Raw genomic sequence first — 26,530 nt, 5'->3', positions numbered from 1 at the left:
TCTCTGCCGTTGTTTGTGACTTGAATTTAATCTTAATTGGTCTGGTCTTGTCTGTGCTATACTTTCCGAGTCTAAATTTCTCTTCGATTTGTTTCATAATTCCTGGTTCATCTTCCTGAACTGATTCTAGTAATTGGCTTACTTTTTCATTTTCCTCTTTGATTCTTGTGGTTCTATCTGTGTTGTGTTTCTCTTCCATTCCTAATATAATTATACATTTCTTCTTGTCTGCTAAATCCCTTACTATATTCTCCTTTTGTCTCATCACTTTAATAACTGAGTCTTCAGTATGTTCTTTCAATTGCTGTTTGACTATGTCAGTGAATGAAATCTTATTTCCTTCTTGGGTTTGCTTCCAATTTTTACTTTCTTTAGCTATTGTTTCTCTGTTTTCTTTACTATTCTTCTTCAATTCCTCATTCTCCCCCTTTACCTCTCTTAACTGTCTTTTTAGTTCTTCTATTTCATCAGTTAAGTTTTTATTCGCCTTTTCCAGTTCTTCCAATCTTTCAACCCTTTTTAAAATGGTGTTCATATGACCTAACCTACTCTCCAAGTCCTCGATCACCTTATCAACCTTCTTCTCTAGTCTTGTCAGTCGGGGGGGGTTTGTGTCCCCCCCACTCTCTTTAAATCCCTTGAAAATATTCTCATCACTTTCTGCTATATTGCTCCTATCTATACCTCTAATCTTCACATTCCTATTAGACATGTTATCATCCAACTCGTCTTGGGGTCGTTTGTCTACCTTACGGCGGCCCGTCAGGGCCATTTCCTCCACCTCCTCATTACCTTCCATTTCCCCAGCAATCCCTCCCCCTCTCCTCTTTCCTTACTTTCCCACTACCCCACGAGCAATTTCCCCCCCCCCCCTGCAAATACAAAAAGGCACTTCTCTTTGCGTTGGTATCCACAATCTGCACTTTTCTTCAGAGCGTTCTTCAAGCCGTCCGTTCGTTGAAAGTGTGTGTGTGTGTGTGTGTGTGTGCGCGCGCGCCCGCAAAATAGCCAGAAGGGAAACTTGAAGACAGTAAGTACTTTCGTATAACACATCTTCAGTCTGAAGATGTAATATACGAAAGTCTACAAGGTTCCTTTCTCCTGTGGTTATTTTGCATTTTCGTATCACGGTGATGTGATTGCTTGCGTATATATATATATATATATATATATATATATAATAAATTAATTTGGCAATAGTTCGAATTTACAATTACTATTGCCGATGATAACACAAAAGAGCATGTAAGCTATAGTATATGGTAATAATATGACAGTATTATAGTGTGTTTGGGATATATAAAGAATAAGAACAGTTCGAAATGGAAATATACCTAGCCTACGGTCACTTGTCATGAATGTAAACAATGCATCAAAAATGGCTTGTGGGTGGAACAGCTGATTCTGAATATATTGATTATTTTTCGTGTTCCATGGATATTGATAAATGCTATGTGATGTTTAGGGCCGTAGTCAAGAACATATGTCGGGTTGCCTCACAAAAATCATTATTATAATTTTCATTTATTCATTTATTATTATGATTTTTTTTCGCATCCGACCTAGATGTGGACCAAAAGGTCTCCTGTCGGCATGCTCCACCTTTGTAATCCTTTGGAAAAAGAATGTCGGGTTACTCACGAAATCGAATTGGAGTGTCGGGTAATTTCGTCGGTCGCCTACTCCCTATTGACAAAAATATCCGACAACAGAAAGAACAGCCCACTCTGAGAAAATCATGTTCAGTTGTACCGCGAAAAAAAGGAAAATTTGGTCGACTGGCGTAATGATGCGCCCCCTAATCCATACCCGAGCCGCATACAAAATCTTTACAAGGCGATTTCTCAAAAATAAAATTTTTGGACAATAGTTCTTATAACTTTTTTTTAATATTGAATTTCTTTTCTTCTTTCATCCTTCAAACTTGCTTCCTTCTTTCCCCTTCTTCTTCCTTCCCTCTTGTTAATGCATTTTTATTTCAGATTATTGTCATTGTCTTTTCTAATTATAAAAAGGTCTTACATCATGGTAAGCACAATCAGAGATCGAGACAAAAGACATAAATATTTAAGTGGCAACCAGATACAAGCACTGGCTAGGGCTAAGGTATCTGAAAATGAAAAATATAGAGGTGCTATCAACAAATACCTTGTCACTCCATCTTTGAAACACCCATGTATTAGGGATGAATAAAATAAAAACTAATCAGAAAATTATGATATAGCCTTGGGCCCAAATACAATTGATAAATACAATGACATTGATAACAAATTAGAAAAGGACGACGCAGTTGTGAATCAAATTGAAGACGATCTCAATGCACCAGAAGACAGTGCCAAAGCAGAAAGCTTACTTATGACCGGGGGGAAATAACAAGCCCAAACATCATACAATGATAGATCATTCACGAATACAGTTGTAATTAACATGTGAAAGATCCTCTTAATATTCCGTGATAATCTTTCCAAGAAATGAAAATGGACAGTGTTCTTCAAAGTTTCACTGGGAGAAGAAACTTCCAATTTGGGAGAGTGTTAAAAGACCATGGATTATATACCCTCAGTCTGCTGATAGAACTTATTGTTTTTATTGCAAACTCTTTAGTAAGAACACAAGCATTGCATTATCAACAGGTGGATTCAAGAACTGGTCCAATCTTTGTACAAGGTTATGTGAGAATGAAAATTCAAAGAACCATTTGGAAGTCACATGGAGTTTCTGGGAGTTACACCAAAGACTTTGTAGTGGACAGACAATTAACAAAGAACATGAAAAAATCTTCAGTGAACATGCAAAGTACTGGCAGCAAGTATTCAAATGGTTAGTAGCAATATTGGTTTTTATTGCTGAAATTTAGCATTTAGAGCAGGGGTTCTTAACCTTTTTTCTCCAATTCTCCACTTTTTAGTGAGCCAACTCTCCATTTCCCACCACAGCATCGGTGACAACAAGAAGACACCAGAAACAAACAAAAAGAAACAAAAACACATCGATTAAAAAAAAAAAGACTGGTTCTTCTGTCCAACCGGTCATTCCCCACTTGGCAACTCCGCCATTCTCCACCAGTGGGGAATTCCCCACAGGTTAAGAACCACTGATTTAGAGGAACAAATGAAAATTGTAACTTTTTATATCTTGTGGAGCTGCTTGGAAAGTTTGGCCCTGTTCTTGATACACATCTTCGAAAAATCAGAACACACGAAATTCATAATCACTATCTAGGAAAAAATACATACATACATATACCAAAGGCTTTTTCCCCCTTACGCGGGGGGTAGCCAAAAAGAAAAAGGCATAGAAATCACTTTCATTTCCCATATATTCCATTCCTCTCCACCCTCCTATCTTGGCACCTCCTGGATTACGGGTCATCCCTGCATCCTGTCCACTGCCCTGGGTCAGAAGCAGTGTCGCAAGACACAGCACATCCACAGCAAGGCCGCTTCATTAAATCGGCGACCCCCCCTCTCTGTCCCCTCATGCAGGAAAGGAGAAGATGGGGAGAAATCCCTTCGGGCTGCGTCAGATTTTTTCTCATACATACTTCCTCACTCCCCATCCCCCACCCACTCTCCCTCGTGCATCACAGCCTCATCTATACACAACCCTTCTCCATTCACCCCTATCTTCTGTCCTCTCCTGTCCTTCCTCTACAGACATTCCTCAGAATGAACTACCAAACATCACGGCTACAGCTGTTTTCAATGAGATATTGAAAATTGGCTCCTTCAGATGTATGTGTATAAATTTTGCACAAGTTGAAAGTAGCACAGGAGAAGATTTATATAAAACATTATTAAACAGATTGAAGGAATTTAATCTAGAGGTGCAAGACATTCATGGCCAAGGCTATGTTAACGATAGCAACATGAAAGGTCACATATCTGGAGTACAAGCACGACTGTTGAAGAATAATTCAAGAATTTTTTTTTTACCCTGTGCATGTCACATTTATAACCTTTTACTCAGAGATGTAGCCAAGTATTGTCCAGATGCTATGAATTGTTTTGGGATTCTACAAACTATCTACATAGTTCTCAGCATCAACAAAAAGGTGGGCATTTTGTAAAAAAAAAAAAAACATGTACCCGGGTTATCAGTTAAACCCTTGAGCAATACAAGATGGCAGTGTCAGATTGATAATGTTAAAGCTATTCGTTATCAAGTTGGAGAAGTATATGATGCACTTGTGGAAATATCAGAGATAACAGATGAGCCCAAGGTAAAAGCAGAAGCTGAATATTTAGTAAAATAGGTAAAAGACTACAAAATTTTAATTTCTTTTATATTTTGGCATGAAGTATTTTTTAAAGTTAACTATGTAAGTAAGGAACTACAAGGTGAAACAAAGGATTTTGATGAAGGCTTGGAATCATTTAGAAAAAATTATCATTGCTAAGAATTTATAGAAAGGGTTTTAATGATGTTCTAGTAGGTGCAAATGATTGGCTGAAGCTGTTAAATAACCACTGTGGTTTAGACAATTTAAAGAAAAGAAACTATGTAGACTGAAGACTGTTTTCATACGAGACAAAAGATAATCCTTTAGATGATCTAAAAGATACATACAGAGTTCAGTGCCTCAACTTAGTGGTAGACCAAGCTATTCAGTGCATGGAGTGTAGATTTGAACAATTTAAAAGCCATGTAAAATTATTTGGATTTCTAAATAACTTTCAAAGTATACAGAAGGGGGAAATAAGGAAACACAGCAGACCTTGAAGCATCATTAACAGGCACCACAACAAAACAGAGGACTAATGGAGAGGTAATTACTAAAAAAAAACTAAAGACGTTGATGGCTGTCTGTTGGCTGAAAAACTCGAATCTCTGAAAACTTTTTTCCTTCCATTGTCATTAAACTTAATGCTCTGTTTAAATACCTGGTAGTAAACAATCAATTTACAGTATTTCCTTAAGTTTTCACTGCTTTGAGGATTTACTTAACAATGCCTGTAATAGTCGCATCAGGTGAAAGAAGCTTTTCAAACCTAAAACATTAAAAATACTTATGGTCAACAATTTCACCAAAGATTAAACAATTTGGCAATGCTAACTAAAGAAAAATGAGATTGCTAAAACCATCGACCTTGAAAATATTTTGAGATGCTGCAAATAAAGCCAGAAAAGTCTTTTTCTAAAATTCTATATAAGCAGTTTGTCCAGTTGCCTTACTTTATTAAAAATACTGTCTTTCAAAACTTTTGTATATGAAACATTTATTTTTCTAAAGAGCACACTGCTGAAAATATAAACATACAATAATTTCTTCTTTTGTATAGTAGGGGCCCCGCCATCAGTTTTTCAATTGGGTTCCGCGTTTCGTAGCATTGGCCCTGGCTATGATAGAAAGTAACAAACGATAACATAGGTTCATGAGGAGGCAATGCATTGATAAATAAGTGTTACTCCCAAAATGGTGAGGTAGAAAACGGTAGCATAAGCGTTGATAGAAAACGGGAAACTTGGGACTATTGATTCATGGAGTAGAGCCTGGAAAATGCAGGTAGGCGCTGCAACCTCAATTTATGAGGTTTGACTCGATATTGCCAACAGTTATCCAAATTTCAGTGTCTTCTAATTTTCGCATGTCGACTAGATTTTAATTCGCATGTATATATATATATATATATATATATATATGTATATATATATATACATATATGTATATATACATACATTAGTGGACGCATTGACCCTTGCGACCTGACCTAACGCCTTCTAGGGGGTAAATGACCTCTACCCTTATGCAAGTTGTCCTTGTTCCTTTTTCATGTATATATAATCTATGTATTTCTATTAAACTATGTACTTTTTGCACTGAAAATGTAATATACAAAAGCGCTCTGCTTCGTTAGTTTCTTTTTCCAAGTGGTCTACTTTGCACACACACACATATATGTTTGTGTGTGTGTGTACATACCAAAAAACATTTCACATGCACAGAGCCCTTACAAGCCCAAGTGCCGCCCCGGGACGTTCTCAGTGACCCCCCCCCCCACACACACACACACTTCCCCCATCATCACTCTCCATATCCACCATTCCTTACTGCCTATTGTAGCTATTGGCTTGCGAAATAATTATGCAGATTTTTAAAAATTGTATTTAATATCCCTATTGTAGAAAAGATAAGGGGAAAATATTTCATATTTTGTTGATTCTAAAGCAAAAATCGTATATTACGGTAAAATATTCGGGGCTCCCTTGACCTGTTTTATTATTATTATTTTGTCAGCCTTGTGGGCGGCATGGTCAGATTAGAATTGCCGCCCCAGGGCATAGTATGCCCCCCTCCCCTCCCTCCAATGTGAGGGTCGCCCTGCACATGCACCTCTCACCAAACGAGTACAACCTTACCAAGCAGGATTAAGCAACCGTGGTGAGGTACAGGGATCCTCGGTGGAGATCCGTCTCAGCTGTGTCAATAACGACAGAATAATTTCACGCACACACACACACACACACACACACACACACACACACACACACACACACACACACACACACACCGACTCGGTGGCACAGTTGGTAGAGCGCTGAACTGGGAAGCAGAAGTGCTCCCAGTAACCAGTTCGAATCCTGCCCAGGGCCGAAATTATTTCGGTATCGCTGTGCCTCGGGTCGTTACTCTGACTCTCGTTGGGTGTGTGTGTGTGTGTGTGTGTGTGCAAGGTCATAGCATTACCCATAGATCGGACCTACGAGCTCTGAGCTCTCTTCCAGGAGGGAAATAGCTGTCGATCACGAGTCCAACACGTGATCCAAAGACCAAGTGAACACACACACACACACACACACACACACACACACACACACACAAATATATATATATATATATATATATATATATATATATATATATATATATATATATAATACACACACACACACACACACACACACACACACACACACACATACAGTGAAGATACATCTCAGCTGCGTCATTAATGGACGGAATAGCGTCAAACTTTCATATCAATCCAGCCATTTCGAGTCCGCTGCTGAACAAGGGCCTTCCTCATGCCATTCCACGACTCTTACGACTGCACCAACATCTGCCACGTCACTCCTGCAAATTTCTGTGTCTTGTCTCTTTACCTGCTGTCTGGTCTCCATCTTCCACGCTTCCTATCTTGCGGCGTTCACACAGTTAACTTACCTGCCCAGTTCCACTTCCTTTCCTCTACCGTTTCCACAATACATTTCACTTCAGTTTTCTGTCTCACCCAGGTTACTCTCGGTCTCGCCACTGGTCTGAGAAGGAAATAGGCAAGAACTGGTTTACAAATAGAGTGGTTAACGAATGGAATAGACTTAGTAACCATCTAGTAGTGAGCGCTGAAACTATCGGTTGTTTTAAGAGAAGGCTGAATAATTTTATGGGCTTGGAATTGACTAATGTAGGCCTTATGGTCTCTTGCAGTCTCCTGTGTTCTTATGTTCTTTTATTATTTTGTTATATACTCTTACTGTCTTGCGTAATGACCTTGTCGAGACATTTGAAACTATGACCCCCCTGGTCGATCGGGTTGCATTTCTAGACAATATTCCTCGTCCGTGGGTGGGTGCGTGCGTTGGCCTTCTTGCTACCTTTCTTTTTAATATTAGTTTTTAGAATACTCCATTATTTGACCTCTGCTATGGTATTTACATGATTTGTATATATATATATATATATATGTGTGTGTGTGTGTGTGCGCGCGCGCGTGCGCCTAATGACAAAGGTCTGTGAACGTGTTCCTTGTGTGTTACTTGCGGACCAAAAATACATACCTATAACGTGTTCGAACAACTCAGAGACGCCCGTATAGTGTTCGATAAAGAGGACAGAAAGCTGAGGCTTAGTATTGGATGGATTAAGAACGAACTCGTACATGTTGGAGATGGTTCGGGTCCTCCACCCCTCCATTTCGACGACACACCGTAAAAATCTGTATCCACCCTCAAATGTCGCCAAAACGGGCGATCTAAAACCAGAGACTGATGGCCTGGCATTTACCGTCATGCATTAAGGAGACCCTTGTGGAGGCACCACCCCCTTTTAAGGATAGAACTATGAATTCATAATACCTTGATAATGTCAGTCTTCCTGTATGGAGGACCTGGCTGCAGAATAAAACTCAGGCGACCAAGATCAAAGACTTTTACAGCAGAGCCCTCAGGAGGATTGAATGCATCCAGTAGCTGTTAGCACACAACCAACGATGAACTTCTAGGGCGGACCCAACGGCCACGCGCCTCACGCCTGCCTTGCCGCAATGCGAAGAGTCCGATGGTCCGGCCAAATCTTGCGTTTCCTTTTTGAACACACAACCTGCGCCATCCTGGACTCTGATTCCCATCGGGATGGCTGGAGATGACGGCCAAGAATTTTTAGTTCGGGACCTGAGGGCGTAGAGCAACATCACCCTGGAACCCAGCTCAGCAACCGGCACAGAATAGGGCCAGATAGAAGGTGTCTGTGAAACTCGTTGGTTGACTCTCCGTTCCCAGAAACACAAGAAGATTAATATCGGTAGGAATAATAGTGATAATGATGATTATGATATACGTGTGTCGGGCATTGTGTATTTTTTGTGTTCTAGAGTGTACCTTTATTTGTCTGGCACCAATTTAACCAAAGAACATTAATATTCCACGATTCCGCGTGGAATCGGATTAAAACTATAGCCGTGATGCAGTGTGCATTTTACGCCCTCTACCTGGAAATCTCCGAGTGGGCGCGTCTCGACCTCTGCTGACCTTGTACTCTACATAATTCCTGAGCCAAAGAAAATGCGAAAGAATCATTCGCTCCTCCTCGTTCACTATCATATTACCCTCTCTCTCTTTCTATTCCCCTCTCTGATTTCTCTCTCTCTCTCACTTTTCCTCTCCTCCTTTTTCTCTCCCCTTCCTCTCTCTCTCTCTCTCTCTCTCTCTCTCTCTCTCTCTCTCTCTCTCTCTCTCTCTCTCTCTCTCTCTCTCTCTCTCTCTCTCTCTCTCTCTCTCTCTCTCTCTCTCTCTCTCTCTCTCTCTCTCTCTCTCTCTCTCTCTCTCTCTACCCCTCTCTCTCATAGTGAGGGGAACTCCTTGAACGTATCTGCTCCGGCCCTTCCAAAATGTCTTTTACACGGCCAAACAGTTTGTCCAACATATGTTTGAAGTGAAGTTTGACCATGTGAATGGGGTATTTGGTTGTCAATCACGTTGGTCAAATGGTTTGAAGGCAGTCTGGCTGAGCTTGACTTTTGTGGGCGGGGCTTAACTCATCCACAAACGCTTGAGAGAACGACCGTCAAACATCAAACATCAGTAGCTATTCAGGCCTCGAAGTGGACATAGCAATGACATCCGCCGGAAATATGAACATGGAGGAAAATAATGGAAAGAGACATGAGAAGGAGGTGTTATTGGAATGTATTCACAACTACTAAGATCATCCAGCCTTATGGGAGGTTAAATCGAAGGAATATGCAAATAAGTTATCTAGAAATAAGGGGTTGTCTGCTCGTCAGGAGAGACTAAAGGACCTTTTGCCGATCTGCACACGGGACGCCATGGTGAAGCAAATAAACTGCCTCCGGACTGCTTTCGGGAGAGAATATAACAAATTTTGAAAACTCAAAGAAGTCTGGGAGTTCTCCTGATGACATTTATAATCTTCTCTCTGGTATTTTGATGAGGTGATGTTTGTTTTGGACCAAGATTTGTCACGAGAGAGCTCTTCCAATGTGGACATGTTTGTGTCCTTATTTTCATGGAAGAAGTGACTCGCCACAACAGATCTAAATGTGCTACCTCGTCCATCCTCTTGTAATTACGCCAGTCATCAGGCTCCAATTTCAAATCGACAAACAAATTAGTGTGTGAATTTTGGTCTTTTCTTCAACAATCAATCCTTTGTCCACTTCGATCCTCCTTCGTTTTCCTTTAATGCCACCCACCGCCAAACCAGTAGCAATTAATATGTCTTGGTCGAGAGGCATCTTTGCCTAAGAACTGCACGAGTCACACTGAAGTTGGATGTACGTTTGGTTTGACCGTCTGATCCCTCTTCAAACCTCTTGACAAATAGGTTGGACAGCGGAGTTGGACAAACCGTTTGGCTGTGTAAATGTCCTTTTACAGTCTCCGTGGCACTCTTTCGGCAAGGGAGTGGTTGGGGTTAAACCCGCCTAGATTCCCCTTTGACCTGGCAATTTTCCCTTATTCAGGCTGGCTGTTTGCAGGCTATTTCGTCCATTTCCGTGGCGCCCCCGTGGGTGGGTAAGGAGGGGTTTAATTCTGCCCAGAGCCCCCATCATGCCAATCAAATCACTGTTTGCTTCGACCAAACACGTTGAGCAAACACGTCGTTGAGGCTGTCACGAGGTTTGACAAAGAGCAAACGTTTGGCATGACACGTGCTTGGACCCAGGTGGCCGGGAAGGTGTGTGTGGGTGGGTTGAGTGGTCTTGCAGAGGGCTAAAAAAAAAAAAAAAAAAAAAAAAATCGTGACCAAAGACCGGAAGGTGACCTGTCGGTACCGTGGCACACAGTAGATGTTGCGAGGAATACCAGGCTCCTTTGTTATATTTATGGGGCCAGATCAGTCCCTAGACTTGATATAGTGTGGCATGGAGTTCATCGGCCATGATGCGTCCTGTAGACGTCATTTGTCTTCAGCTTCATGAACATAGTGTCGCTGCGTACAGGAAGGCTTGTGAATGACGTCAACATCTTCCTCCCTTGAGACGAAATCACAGAAAGTCTGAGGACGATATGACGTCATGTCGAATCCGACATGTTCAGCAAATGCGGGCAGACTTTGGGGGACATGACCTTGGGTGTTCTTTCGGATAGCAAGTTAACATGAACTGCACAGTCAGTATTCCTGGAATTCCATGTCTGCCCCGTGCAAATAAATACACAGTTTTGCCTTATATTTTACTTGTTTGTTTATTCATTTTTTATTCATGCATTTTTGTGTAACATTTCCTGCATCTGAACCAGCCCTGCTGCATCCTGGTGCGTTGGCTTTCGATTACGCCTCATACGTACCATGGCCTCAGTCCTATCCCCTTCCCCGCACGCGCGCACACACACACACACACACACACACACACACACACACACACACACACACACACACACACACACACACACACACACACACACACACACACACACACACACACACACACACACACACACACACACAAACAAGCACACACATCGCATACACACACGCACACACACGCACGCACACACACAAACTCACACACACAAACTCACACACATACCTCCCTGACTGCCCGAGCGTAAAAATGGAGGCTCGAACGCAAGTATATGGCTACAGCTATTGCGCTGCAAGATTTTGACAAAAGAAAGTCATCGTCATCCGTTCCTAGTTGCCGAGCTGAATGAAGTCGTCTGGTGTTCATTAGAGTAAGCTTCTCATAGGTGACGACACTTTTTTGTATCGAGATGGTCTTCAAACCAATGCGCAGTGAAGGTTTCTCCCAGTCGAACAGAATTTTCTGGACTGGAATACGTACAGTCGTCAGCCCCTCAAGGCCAATATTTGGAGGGCTGACTGAATTACTTGACTTGGCCGCGCTGTAACTCAGTGGAGACCGTATCAAATTCATGAGCAGGTGGTCGTGAATTTGATTATTCCCGTGCCCCGGTGTGTGCGTTTTGCGTTGACTCCTGACAGCCCTGGCCAGGCGGGGAGGCGAACCAAACATCGGAAAAAAAAAAAATGGTTTGCCTCAACTGACAGGGCCTGCCTTACCAGGGGGTTTCTCACTTCTCTCTCCGTGGGAGCGGGATGGTGAGTTCTCCAAGCCAGTGCCAGTCCTCAACGAGTTCAGCGAGACTGTAGACCTTTGCGGAATGGAATCTTCCCTGAGCTAGACAGAGGAGAGCGTCGAGGCGGAATCAAGGACCTAAATTTGACGACGTTCCTGGTCGTGTTGGTTATCTTTGATTAGAATGCGCAGAAGTTATGGCGAGATGGGGGAGGGAGGGAGGCTGCGACGGTTTGTGTTTAGTTGAGAACATGGGATGGAGAATTCATGACTGTTTCGATTAATCCTTGCAAACTGTTTACACCACTGACAGGCTTTGTTCAGGGGAAAACCAAACTGGTCTTTGTCTGAAGGTGGCCTCGGGCTCTCAGACACCCTCGGCTGATCGGGAGGCCCCATTCAATTTATTTATCAATTATTTTATTATTGTTATCATTATTATTATTATTATTATTATTGTTGTTGTTATTATTATTTGTTATCTGTTTGTTTTGATTTGTTTTATTTTATGTTATTTTCTATTCTTTATTATTATTTTTTTCCATAAACACTGTGGAAGTTAACGTATGCCCGGGCCATGGAAATGAACAGTTCATTTCCATTGGTGCATTTGATCAAAACTGATTTAAAAGTATTCTATTTCGATTCCCCTTGATATTTGTGGTTAGCAATTCCAACCCAACATACCTAATCTAACATGTACATAACCGACCTAAATTCCAAACCGTTCTGAATATAAGTGAGTTCATAGATAAACGAATAGAAGATAACCATGATTTGGAATTCACGTTAATAGTGCTGATATCGAATGTTTGTGAGAGGTGGAGGCCAACAATATTTAAAAAATATACATTTTCTTGTTTTTTTAATTGGTGTTCACATGTGTATTCCATTTTCTATAATCTGGCATTGTTTTTTCAATAATTTTAAACCTCATTAAATCTATCTTTATTCTTATGTTGTACGGACCACCTAAATTACTACTCTATTATCTGATGTAATCTTTGTTATTAATAAAATCTTGACCAAGTTAAGAAAAAAAGATGGAAAGCTGGCGTGACAATTTACAGGAGAGAGGGGGTGCGTCATTGTTCCTGTAGTCAAACCATCTTAGGAAACTCAAGAGAACTTTGACAGCGGAAGAGGTTAAATGTGAAAGAGAAGGGTGGTTGTTATTGCAGCAGTCGCCAGACAAGTTAATTCAGCTTATGGGAGATAATTGCGGACATGAGTGGTATCTAATGAACTTTTTTTTCATGAAAGTAGCAGTTGCCGACAAGACTGACGAGTTAAACACCATATGAGGACGGAGCCTTTATTTGTACGACGTTTCGCTTATTACAGCTTTTAATAAGCGAAAACGTACAAATAAAGGCTCCGCTGTAATAAGCGAAACGTCATACAAATAAAGGCTCCGTCCTCATATGGTGTTTAATTCGTCCATCTAATGAACTGCTGGTTTGAATTTAGAAAAGAGGAAAGTGAGAGGGAGACGTATCGTTTTGCGAAAGAATAAAAAAAGAATAAGGAGGAGGAGGAAGTGGTGGTTATTCGTCAATACGACAGTTGTACAGTATGTAGCGCTTTCCGGTTTTGTTTAGCCCGAAGGACGAGCGAAGTCTGCCGAGCTGAACCAGCTTCTCGATCATGGAACGACTTGAGAAGAGCGACCGCCGCCTGGCCCCATTTCCAGTGCAGCTGTCGCATACTATCTCGTGTTAGTCCTTCCGCTATCGAGCGAGTGCTACAGAAATAAATGAAACCGCCTAGCCGCCGTAAATAAGAGGGAAGGTGCCATCAAGAGGAGGAGGAGGAGTTGATCGAGAGAGACTGGGGTTGCCGCGAGAAATAAAAGGAAGATTGCCACTCGGCACGGAGGGGATTAACTGCAAGTCGTAACGTTTATTTCCTGTCCTGTTGTGGCGCCTCCATCAACCTCTTTAGTGATCATGCTACTTTGGTGTTTGCGTGCATGCGTGCGTGCGTGTGTGTGTGTGTGTGTGTGTGTGTGTGTGCGTGTGTGTGTGTGTGTGCGCGCGCGCGTTACGAGGCGAAGATGGACTTATTCGCCCTGCATATCCCCCAAATTAGGTGTCCATTGTATGTTCGATTGCCATCTTTGCAGTACAGTTCTGAACATAATATTTCCCAATGCAGACGATGCTAGTTGAACACGATTTGATGGGCCAGTCAGCGGTAAAGGGTGTTGGGTGGGCTAGTGCCTTTCCACCATGTCAGACAAAAGAAGACAAGGAAGGATCTCACTACACAGGTCCCAGGAAACAGCCTTTGACCTTCAGACTTGCGCTATATCGTGAACTCCATCGGAGCAGTAAAATCATATATCTAATGCATTCCGGCTAATGACGGACGATTCTGTTCGGTTGAATGAATGTCCCCTGGAGGGAGGGGGGGCGAAGGAGTGTCTCATTTCGCCCTTTTCGTACAGAGATGCTCTTCGTTGGTTTTTATTACGTCTGATCCCAAACAGACCCATTCAACTGAGGGAACATCATCGCAGTGGTCAAGTGCTTCGGGTCGCTGTCGCCGGTCCTTTGTTGCCGTTAGGCTGCACGGAGCCATACCCATCTCGTGCACCCTCGACCGTTTGTTTTCGTGACGAACTTAACCAATCACACACACGCGCGCGCACACACACACACACACACACACACACACACACACACACACACACACACACACACACACACACACACACACACACACACACACACACACACACACACACACACACACACACACACACACACACACACACACACACACACACACACACACACACACACACACACACACACACACAATGAGATCCATGTGCGTTGCGGCAGTTGAATTTGTTTAATCCTTTGGTGTCCGTAGGATCTCCATCTTGAGGAGAATAAAGTCATGTTGGGTTGGCCATGCCATGCCTGGGGGGACAGAATCTTTAAATGTGACGGGAGGGGGAGGGCAGGGGTTGTGTTGAGTACTGTGTGTGCATGTGCGTGCTCGCGCGTTTGTATATGTGTGTGTGCATGTGTTTTTTGTGCGCGCGCATGCGTATGTGTGTGTGTGTGTGTGTGTGTGTGTGTGTGTGTGTGTGTGTGTGTGGAGGGGGGAGCAGAGAGCGGAGAGAAGCCCGCAGACGGCTGCACCATAAAGAAAACAAATCTTGGAAGAGGCCAATTCAGAATCAAATGCCGGTATAGAGGAAGTATCCTGAAATTTCTTTGTTAGCAGAACTCAGTCCGTAAGCAAGTGGGAAAGCACCAGTGGAGAGAGAGTTTCAGAGGCACCCAGTGCAAGGAAAAAGAGCTTTTGACTTCTGAAATAAGGGTAATTGCACAGAAAGTCTAGGAAGGTGGAGAGGCAGGCAGCGACTCAGTTCGGAAGAGTAGTGACGACGCAAATAGCGACAGAAAGGCGATAAAGATGCAGTTTTGCGGCGGACAGCGATAGACCGAAGTTAGTGTTGAGAAAACAGAAGGCTCTGGACTGCTTTGTTCTGGAGTACCAAGTGAGATGAGTCATCCCCAATTTATGAAGTGTGCTTCTTACAAAAGCGAATAATTGCCCTGTAGGTCACCAGCTGAACTGGAGTTGGGAAATTTTCAAGGCGTCACAGAACATCTAATTTCATTGAAACTTTTCTAACAATCGTTGAGATATGAAATTTCCAGTCGAGTTTACTTGTGAGGGGTAGACTATAATATAAATGGCGTCAGAATGACAAGATTGTGTGCCATCGAAGGAAAAAGGATAGCTCTCTGGAATAATGTGTCATTGGCTTTCGTCAACAGTAACCAGTGTTTCTATCCTTGGGTATTAAAGCAGATATAAGAGGGTGGCAGAAGAAAGTGGTAGTTTGTTTCCAATCATGGAAGAATGATGCGTGACTGGTCTGCAGGGATGTCACTAGTCCCTAAATTACTGAGGACACGAAACTTGCCGTCAGTATCCCACACGAGTGGGAGATGGAGATATTAAGTCCTTGTGGCATGGAGCACTCTTTTATTTTCCCGATTAGATATGAAGGTCAGAAGTCAGGTGTTATGCATCGTTCCTCCTAGAATGTTGTAGCTCAGTTTGAGAACCACGTTTGGAGAATGACGTCGAAAAATGTAGAGTAGTCCTCAGCACAAGATTTGCGGTCAAGTAAGTCACATGTGACTTTGAGAAAATGGAAAAACAGAGAGAGACGCACAGGTGCTGTATGATAATAGTTTAGAAAAAAAACCCGCCAGGCTAAGTGTTTATTATATTTAATTCAACAACAAAGGTTCCGCCCAAATCTCCAACGAAGATTGTTAAGAATCAGATTTCAAGTAGAAATTTATATTGACGGTCAAAGAGAAGTTTGTCAGTGGGGAGATGTTTATTTTTTTTTTTTTAAGGATAGATGCGGAAGCTGGAAATGGAAACTAGTGCGGTAGTTCAGAGGGCTGAGAACGGACGCATTCCTTTGGAATAAGTTGAATGTTAGCATACATCACAAAGGGTAGGAGTTCGGTAGAGACCCAACTAATTGCACGGGGTTTACGTAATTGCCCATAGATCTTTCTGTCTACGAACTCTGAGGTCTTACCCAAGTGGGGGGGAAATCTTCTTCATAGGTGAATGCTGACTGCAACTTTCCATTTACTGTTTCAGTTTCCTTGTTTCTTCATATGCTATCCCTTCATTTCTTCTCTTTGCTTCACGTTGACATTTATAAATCTGCAGACCAGTTTCACTTCCTCTTCAGTGATCTATTACACCATTTTCAAAGAATTTTCCTCTTCACTTCTAATTTTTACAAATTTATTTCTGGCTCTTTTGTATTCGTCCATTGTTTTTTAAATCCATATCTGTTTTAAACTGCACTTTTTTTTTATTGTTTTCCACTCATTCTTGGCTCGTACTTCTTTCACCAATGTTTTTCAGTTCTACAAATTTAACTTTGGCATAGCTGTATCTTCTTTGTATATTTCTTTTCTTATTTCTGTCTTCCCCACATCCAGTGTAAATTCAAGGACCACATAACCATTTTTATGTGTACGTGTGTGTGTGTGTGTGTGTGTGTGTGTGTGTGTGTGTGTGTGTGTGTGTGTGTGTATATACAGCAACAGTGATACCACATTTCATAAAACCTTTTTACTATGTATAAGTGTTGCCAACTCCATAAACGTGTGGGCAAGTGTGAGAAACTACTAAAACCTGTTGTTGCTCTTTTACGTCCGCCATTGGCATTTTATTCCCTTGGAGGGATTACAAGACTCGTAACAGGGCTGTGGAGAAAGGAACTCCGTGCGTCCAGCAGGGAGGAAGCCAAGCACATGGAAGTTGATGTAAAGTGAAATTGGCCAAGCAAGATTCGAGAGAAAAAAAAAATGCGGAGGTTTGCGTGCTCGATTCGAGATTTTCTTCATGTGCTCTTAGCAACGGCAACCTCTCCGACCTCATTTTCTCTATTCTCTCCTCTTGACTAATTCTCTCTCTCTATTACTCTCTCCCCCTCCCCTTCTCCCTCTTTCTTTTCTTCTCTCCCCCCTCTCTATCTCTGTCTCTCTCTCTCTCTCTCTCTCTCTCTCTCTCTCTCTCTCTGTCTGTCTCTTTTTGCGGACAGACATTGGCACTCGTGCAAAGAGCGATTCATGGGAGGGGACGTGGACCTCACTTCGTGTTGACAGTGAGGGGAAAATGTGGTTTTATGTGCGGAAGGGCCGCCGAGGCGAGAACGGGAAAATAGGTTCGCCCGCAGTGGAAGACGAATCGCCTCGACGCCGCGCCGCGCCGACCGAGAGGAGCCTGTCCGAGAGTATGGGAAGGTGGGTGGGTGGGAAACGCTCGAGTGGACCGCGAAGCGTGGAGAAGAGGTGTGTGTTGCTGGACTGCAGAGAGGACCCGGAAACCAATAGAACAACGTGTTTTTACGAGGTGATGGCACGGCTCCACGGCCGATTCGCGAAGGCGCGCCTCTGGGAAATGTTTCTTGAACGTTAGTACTCGTATGTGCTTTAAGTATATGCTTTAAGTATATGCTTTAATCTTGAGCCCGGACGAGTCACCCGGTCCAGAGGACTTCCCTCGAGTGCTACTACGCGAAGTGCGTAGGAAAGTGCCGTCACACACACACACACACACACACACACACACACACACACACACACACACACACACACACACACACACACACACACACACACACACACACACACACACACACACAGCATTATCCATAGATCGGTCATACGAGCTCTGAGCTCTCTTCCGGGAGGGAAATAGCTGTCGATCACGAGTCCAGCACGTGACCCAAAGACCAAGACCAAGGTGAATACACACACACACACACACACACACGGAAGGGGGGCGATGGCGAGTGGTAGAACCGTGATGTAGCAAAGTGATTAAGTTTAGTAAGAATAAAAAAAAGAAGGGAAATGGATAAAAAGGATGATAAATCGACATACGATGAGACAACCAAAAGAATATTAGATATGGGTAAGAGTGGTTAGATTTTTTTTTTTCTTTTTTAAATATTGATAGTCCTAGATATGAAGACGAATTATTCCTTGGATTCAGAACAGAGAGGTATGGACCTCAAAAGCATACTAATAAACCAAGAAATATTTGAAATAAATAGGGAAATTGTTGACTGGAAAAGGGAACATAACCAATTATACAAAGAAGTGAGTAAATTGAGGAAGGAAAATGCACTATTCATTAGGGAAATGGAAGAAATGAAAAAGGAACTAACTATAGTAAAAATGATAATGAAAAATTGAAAAATTATGACACCAATAAAAATGAAATTTTGTTGAGGGAAATTAATGAGAAGATATTAGTAGAGGCAGGCAAAGTTGGTGGAAATACAAAAAAACATAACGGAAATTAAAAAACAAATGAAAGAACACAAAGAAAACCAAAAAAATATTATTTAAAGAATAGTCAAAGAACAAATGAACGAAAGTACAAAGGACACTGTGATAGAAGTAATAAAGGAGAAAAGAGATTGGGTAAGAGACACAATTGAAAAAAAAAGATGTATATTATAATCAATGGTATCAAAGAGAAACATGGACTAATAAGATTCCAAAAGGAAAAAGAGGGGAAGAATATAGTGAGGGAGATAGTAAAAGAAATACAGGAGGAGGGACAAGGATTTGAAAAGGGAATAGAAGAAATTTACAGGATGAGGAAATATTCTGAAGAGAAGAGTAGACCTCTCAAAGTAAAACTTAATTCGCAGAGGATAGCGGAAGAAATATTAACAAACGCAGGAAGACTAGCAAAAAGTAATAACTACAAAAATTATGGATAAAAAAGGAACTGAGTTATGAGGAAAAACAGAAAGAAAAAACACTAAAACAGGAAGCTATAGAAAAGAATGGAGAACGAAAGGAGTTTTCTTGGAGAATGATGGACTTGAGACTGAGGAAATGGTACATAAAGGGAAAAGAAAATGCAGGAGCAAGAAGAAAACAAGTATGTACCTAGACAAAAAAAGGAAACGGTATACATAAATCCCTGGTATAATAAAAAGTGCAGTGAGGCTAGACACAGAAGAGATAAAGCCTGGAAAAGATGAAAAAAAAGAAGAAAAATCTGAGAAATGGAAAATATACATCAAACTAAGACATGAATATGTAAAAATACGAAGGGAAGAAAAAAGAAATTATGAAAAGGACATAATAGACAAATGTAAAGATCAACCCAAATTATTTCATAGATATGTAAACGGCAAACTAAAAAATAAACAGGAAATTCTTAAATTACATCAAAGTAACATAGAATTTACAGAAGATGGAGAAATGGCAGATATTATGAACAAACATGTCAAATATGTATTAAATTTTTTTTACAAAACTGTGATCAAAGAAATGAAGTAAGATTTCTTTCAATGAAGGAATTAAATATTACTCAGAATGAAATAAGGAATCAAATATTGAAGCTTGACGTCAGCAAATCACATGGCCCGGACGGAGTTGCAAACTGGATACTAAATGAATGTATAGATGAACTAACAGGAAAAGTATGCAAAATAGCTGAATGCTCATTCAAAGAAAGAAAACTACAAGGAGACTGGAAAAATGCCAATATGTAAGGGGGGAAATAAGGAAGACCCAACAAATTATAGACCAGTGTCCCTAACGAGTACAATAGTTAAAGTTTGTGAGAGAATCATCAAAGATAGATGGACAAAATATCTGGAGGAGAACAGTATACTGAACCCGAGGCACTTTGGATTCAGACAGGAAAGATCATGTACCACTATAGCAATGCCTCCCTTTTTAAGACACTCCGTATGACATTCATCCAACCCAGGTGTCTTACCAGCTCTCGTGATTTTCAAAACTGCTTGTATCTCATCTTTTCTTATATCTCTTCCATTTTCTTCTCCCATCACAGTCGCTTTATTAGCGCCCCCCCCCCACTGCCACAATCATTCCCTCCCTATCCTCCTCCACATTCAAAAACTCTCTAAAATACTATACCCATGTTTCCCTTACTTATGATGATGATGATAATATACACCTAACTGAAGTTTTCGCCGGAAGCACCACACAATCCCACCCTTTCCTTTCGTCTAGGCGTCATTTACCTATACGACAGAAAAAATAAGATAAAATATTGTACGCCGGAATCCAAACATCTTTTTTCTCCCATCCTTTCTTCCTTCCTTCCTTCCTTGTCTTCATCTGTCCTCCACCTCCCCCCTCCTACCTTCGTCCTCCATGAAGTTTGGAATGGATCGAGTATGCCGAGGCCTCCTGCTCCCAACTTCCCCCCTGGGGAACCCTTCCCTTACAACGCCTAAAGCAAGGTATCTCTCTCGCTCGCGCTCTCTCCCCTTCTCTCCCTCTCTCGCTCGCTCTCTCTCACCTCCTGTCTCTGTTTCTCTCTCTCCCCTCCTGTCTCTTTCTCTCTCTGTTTCTCTCTCTCTCTCTCTCTCTCTCTCTCTCTCTCTCTCTCTCTCTCTCTCTCTCTCTCTCTCTCTCTCTCTCTCTCTCTCTCTCTCTCCCCACTCTCTCCACACACACACACACACACACACACACACACACACACACACACACACACACACACACACACACACACACACACACACACACACACACCTCCATCTCTCGCTCTTCCTTTGATCCTTCTCTTCCCCTCCCTTGCCTCAATTTCCCTCTCTCCCCAAGTTGGTGTGGTGCATTGCAACCGAACCTGCAGCGTGAAAGGAGGGTGCAATGGGGGTGGGGGGATAGAGTGGCTTGGTTGGGTGGATGGGAGTGTGGGTGGGTGGGAGTGTGGGTGGGTGGGTGAGGGGATACATGCTAAAAGAAGGGGGAGTGTGGGTCGGGGTGAGAAGGGAGTGGGGTTGCGGACATCGGGGGTGGGGGGTGGGGGGGAGTCGTCGGTTCGCCGCAATGCCAGGGACAGAAACTGTGGAGATTTTGTTTTTGTTGAAGATTAGTTGATTGTCGGCTGCTGACTCTTCACAGCAGGAGGAGGACCTGCCTGACCTCATCGCTTATTATTTGTTGTTGGTCTTATTATTGGTGTTATTGTTATTAATGCTGTTGTTGGTGGTACTCCTACTATTATTACTACTAATACTACTAATACTTTTTATCATTATTATTATTATCATTATTAGCATTCTTTTTGGAAAATATTATTTTGTTATTAGATATTATTATTATTGTTGTTGTTATTATTATTATTATTATTATTATTATTATTATTATTATTATTAATAATGATAATAATGATTATGATAATAATAGCATTCTTGTTGAAAATACTATTATTGCTATAGTTATTATTTATCATTATGATTATTATTATTGTCGTTATCGTCATAGTTGTTATTATAATTATTATCATTATTGCTGTTATTATTATTATTATTATTGTTATTATTATTATTGTCATTATTATTATTATTGTTAGAATGAGAAAATTACGATTTTTTTCTCTCCTAAGTCCTATCCTATGAACAGCTTTTTCTCGTTTTGAAAAGAAACGTTTACAGTAGGTGCGGGAAGGATGGGGGCGTGGGGGTGCCAGGCAAATCCATCCTCGCCCGCCATCAGGTCATATGGTCCCAAACGCAAATCCGCAGGTCTCAATATTTATCCCTGTGTAGCCAGCTTCGAGCAGTAGCCCTTGAAATAGGTGTGACCTCGACTTTGCCCTTTTAAGGCCATTCGCAGGAAACGATCTTGATGCCAAGGCAAAGCCCGGATGTGGCTTTGCATGTACTGATAATAGTCGACGTCTCTGTGCGTGCACCATGGCCTATAGGCAGACAGCGCGCAAAAATACACAGTTCGATTTAGCCGGAAAGCATGGCTCTGATTCAGTTCAAAGGCAAAGGAGGACGCCCATCACCCACGCCATTTACAACACGTCTTGCCGTGATTTTCATTGAATTTAGTCGGAAAAAGAAAAGTTTAAATATTAATGAGGAATATCTAAATCGCCTGAAATGTGCCAGCAACATCAATCATGCTTGAGAAACAGCAGAAGAATGGAATGACATGCTGAGTGATCTCAGCAAGGAAAATCTCAAAGTAGGTTTGCAGATGAATATGATTTTCAACCAATGTTGACCTAGAAAGTTCAAAGTAAAGGAATTATAATCGATGGTGAGAATCTTCAAGTTAAAGGCGTTGGTCACGTGATAAAAGTTAAAGAGTGAAAATCATATTGAAAAAATGTATGACAATTGGTTGGAAAAGGTTTGGTAATTATAGGAGTATTGTGAGAGGCCGTTATATATACCTGTGTGTTTGAAACGCAAAGTTAACTATCTCTGTAATCCCAGTTTCTGTATGTGACTTGGGAGCCGATGGAGGCGATGGAGACAAAGGTAATGAATGGTCAGAGAGGGAGGAAGTAATTCTGGGAAAAACTCTGAAAGACAGGAAGAGAGCAGACTGGATTGGAAGCTATTGTGGAGGCAGTAAACGAGAGGAAGTGGAATTGGCAGGGAAGTTAGCACGGAAGAATCATGGGCGATGGACCAAGCGTGTTACCGAGTGGACGCCGCGAGATGGAAAGCGTGGGAGAAGGAGGGAAGACGAAAGAGGTGGAAAGAGATAAGGAAGTTTGTTGGAGTGATGTGGCAGAGGTTAGCACAATCGTGCGACTCATGCAAGAGGTTGGGGGAGGTATTTGTTCAACAGTGGTGGACTCCAAACGGCCAATAGATTCTTACAGATTGACCTGTATGTATTCATATGTATTATCTCCGTTGACATTACTCTCCTCCCGACTGTGGGAGGTATTTTGAGGTGTACTCAGAGGTGTACGCGCAACGGAAACACATTTGGGTCGGTGCCGAAACGGTTTCATCAGAGCATGAATATGTTAAATATTATTTTACTTTTACATTTGGTTTTACTTATTTATTCATGTATCCATCTATATATTTATATATCTATCTATTTGACTGTATATATAATTTTGTCTTGGGGCAGTTACATATTTGTGCACTTTCGTCGCGGAGTTGGTTACCTACAACAGAATAAAATTGTCAGGCGGCAGCTCAAATGTTGATGTAAAACGCAGCATAGGGCTTATTCGAAATAGACTCAACATGTTTTCGACCCTTTTCGATGTGCTGGAAGTTCTCCCACAGCTGAAAAAATCGCTAGCCGACAGTCAGATTTAATAAAAAAATATATCTAGCGAATAATAGTGATTGTTAATCAAAAATGTTTTACTACGCAGTTTCGTTTGACTGAACGAAATCACCAGAGGTGGGGTTTTCCCCACAGCTGAATAAAGTGGGAATTAGAAGTGCTGAAGTTGTAAAACGTATGGAAATGGTTAGAACTTTTGATAGTTTTTCTCTCAGCTGAATAAGATTGGCCAGTGGGAATTAGAAGTGCTGAAGCTGTAAAACGTATGGAAATGGTTAGAACTTTTGATAGTTTTTCTCTCAGCTGAATAAAACCGTCTGTTGGAGTAATATATGTGTGAGACGGCGACATTAGCGAACGAGACGGTTTATTGTAAGGCGCCTCGACTAAAACGAGGGAGTGATATCGATCATAATCCTTTCGAAAGCGAAGGGATGTCACCGAGATGAATCTTATAGCCTGGTGATAGCCAGAATAAAAAGAAGAATGCCACCTAGTGCGGAAAGGGCTGATATCTTGCCATTTTCCTACTGAATTAAAGGCATACAGTCTTCCTCACACCGAGAAGCGGGCGGGCCCAAATCGCTTCTCGGTTGAAGGACTTTCGGTGTAACAGACAGTTTGGTCCGTTTGTCGGGAGAGTTGCCCCTCCGGCAAAAGTTGGGCACTTTCTTGTCTTCAGAATCTGTCTTTCAGCCATTGTTACTGGGTAACCTTGCAGTGTATTGTTACTACTACTACTACTACTAGTACTACTACTACTACTACTACTACGAGGGTAGTTCCAAAATAATGCCTCCTATTTTTTCACTCGTAACTCACAAAGTTGAAAAGCTACGAAGTTGGGAGTGGCACCATTAAAACGAGCGAACATTTTTGCTCCAGAATTCATTTATCCACATAACCACCCCCTACCCCTGCCCCCCACCCCCACTTTCGCCAGCGATTAGCAAGGACCTGTGCATGGCCGTCCGGAGCGCGGTTTGCCACTTACGTCTCTGTCGCCACTCTGGAATAAACGAACCCATCTCTTAACAGTGTTGACGTTAACTGCCTCGGCTCCGTAAACGTTCACCAAGTGTCCGTGAATGTCGAATGGTTCCCCTTCTTCTGTGTAGAGGAATTCAATGATGCATCTCTGCTTCTGACGTACATCCATGACAGGGATTACTTTATTAGACTGTCACACCGTCAATATTCGCAACAGAAAGATAAAATATTAAGTTTATGTGCGCAAAGGTTCAGTTATTATAACAACGCCATAAATAATCCCTACAGATTCCTTGGTGCATAATGATAAAATAGGAGGCATTGCTTTTGGAACTACCCTCGTATTATTATTATTATTATAGTTATTAATATATATATATATATATATATATATATATATATATATATATATATATATATATATATATATCGAACATGTTTTGTTAGGAAGATGAGACAAAGAACAGCTCGCACACACAGTCGAATGACCCACTGCTAACTGGCACGTCTCTGATGGCGAACAGAGACATTCCTCATAGATATATGGGGTAGGCGTGTCCCATTGGGTACTTTATAGGTATATAGGGCTCCACCGAATATACTGAATAAGGTGATATCAAAGAAATCTCTCACCAGAAAGCAGTTGGTAGGGGGGTGAGATTACTGTCAAAATTCCATCTTAGCAAACATAAACTGCACAACCAAAACAAAAACGGGCGTTCCTATTGGATCATCATCTAAAGTTCCAACCACATTGCCTTGTGCTTACGAGCAATGTGCCACCGAATGTGAGTAAGCACTGTCCAAGCAGATCCAAGTCTTGGGCATTAAATAGCGCATAGAAAATAAAGATCTGTAATTACAACGTAAGAACCCTCTCCGAAGACCACAGGCTGGAGAGTTTAATGGAGGAACTAGACAACTTCAAGTGGGACATCGCAGGACTGAGCGAAGCCCAAAGTGCGGAGGAAAAGTTGACACAGTTGCAAGATAGTCATCACCTATTCTACTATAGAGGTAAGGAAAAAGAAAGATCTACTGGAATAGGATTCCCGAGAAGCTGAGAGGTTGCCGATAACGTAGTCAAATTCAGTAGTTTATCAGACAGGGTAGCTTGGATTGTGATTAGGCTGTGTAAAACATACATTCTAAAAATAATTCAGGTCTATGCACCAACTTTACAGAGTTCAGACGATGAAATTGAGCCCCTCTATAGTGATTTAAGTCAGTTAATGAATAAAGAAAAGTAGATAAACGTTGGTAATGGGCGATTTTAGTGCTAAAGTGGGGATGAAGATGGGGGATGAGTAGTGTATTGGAAAGTTTGGAGTAGGTGAAAGAAATAACAGAGGAGATCAGTTGGTCAATTTTGCAGAGAATTACAACAGGACAATAAGGAACATTTTCTTCCAAAAGCGTGTAGGTCATAAATGGACCTGGAGAAGTCCAAATGGAATGATAAAGAACGAGGTAGTCATCATATTAGGAGATGAGAACAAGAGCGTTAACAATGATACAGTAATAAAGTAGATATAGTTAGTAACCATAGAATGGTAGGTTGCACAGTCAAACTCAATTTCAGAGCCGAGAGAAATAAATTAGTTTTAGAAAAGAAAATAAGCCTTGTGAAGATTAAGGATGTTAAAAAGAAATTGCAGTTAGAAATTAAAAATAGAAATGACAAGGACACAGTTGAAGGTATGAATTTTGATTTAATGACTATCATTAGGGAATCAGCAGAGAAAGTTGAAAGTACAAAAAGTATTAGAGAAAACAAAGACTCCAAAGTTACATATGACTAATTAAAAGAAGGACTTTGTTGATTAAAAGTAGGAGAGACGAAATAGAGTAAAACTAAACTAGCTTATCAAAAGGCAGAGATCATAGAAAAGAAAGAAAACATGGATGAAATAGAGGAAGAAGTAGAGTTTGCTTTAGAAATATGAAACTAGAAAAAGCAACTGCGGAAGATGGTATATCGATAGGTCTTCTGAAAGACGCAAGGAGAGAAGTTCATGGTAAATAAGCTCAGTTGCACCACTCAAAGAAGCGTTCCTGAATCGTGGTGCAATGCTATAGTGATTTTGCTTCATGAAACAGGAGACCAAAAAGACCTTAGTAACTACCAACCAATAAGCTTGC

The 26,530-nt window shown here is 41.4% G+C and overlaps 1 protein-coding gene and 1 pseudogene across 1 annotated transcript in view; both read left to right on the top strand.

Moving 5' to 3' along the window:
• Positions 1–26,530, top strand: part of LOC143029542 (protein dispatched homolog 1-like) — a 414,630-nt gene that overhangs the window by 31,142 nt on the left and 356,958 nt on the right. The window lies entirely within an intron of this gene.
• On the top strand, positions 2,026–2,857 carry LOC143029535 (zinc finger MYM-type protein 5-like; annotated as a pseudogene).

The sequence above is a fragment of the Oratosquilla oratoria genome, chromosome 11 (genome assembly GCF_046742065.1).
Source record: "Oratosquilla oratoria isolate Oo_2021 chromosome 11, ASM4674206v1, whole genome shotgun sequence".
Taxonomy (NCBI): Eukaryota; Metazoa; Arthropoda; class Malacostraca; order Stomatopoda; family Squillidae; genus Oratosquilla; species Oratosquilla oratoria.
The sequence above is the reverse complement of the archived record's forward strand: the minus strand, read 5'-3'. Positions and strand labels throughout refer to the sequence as shown.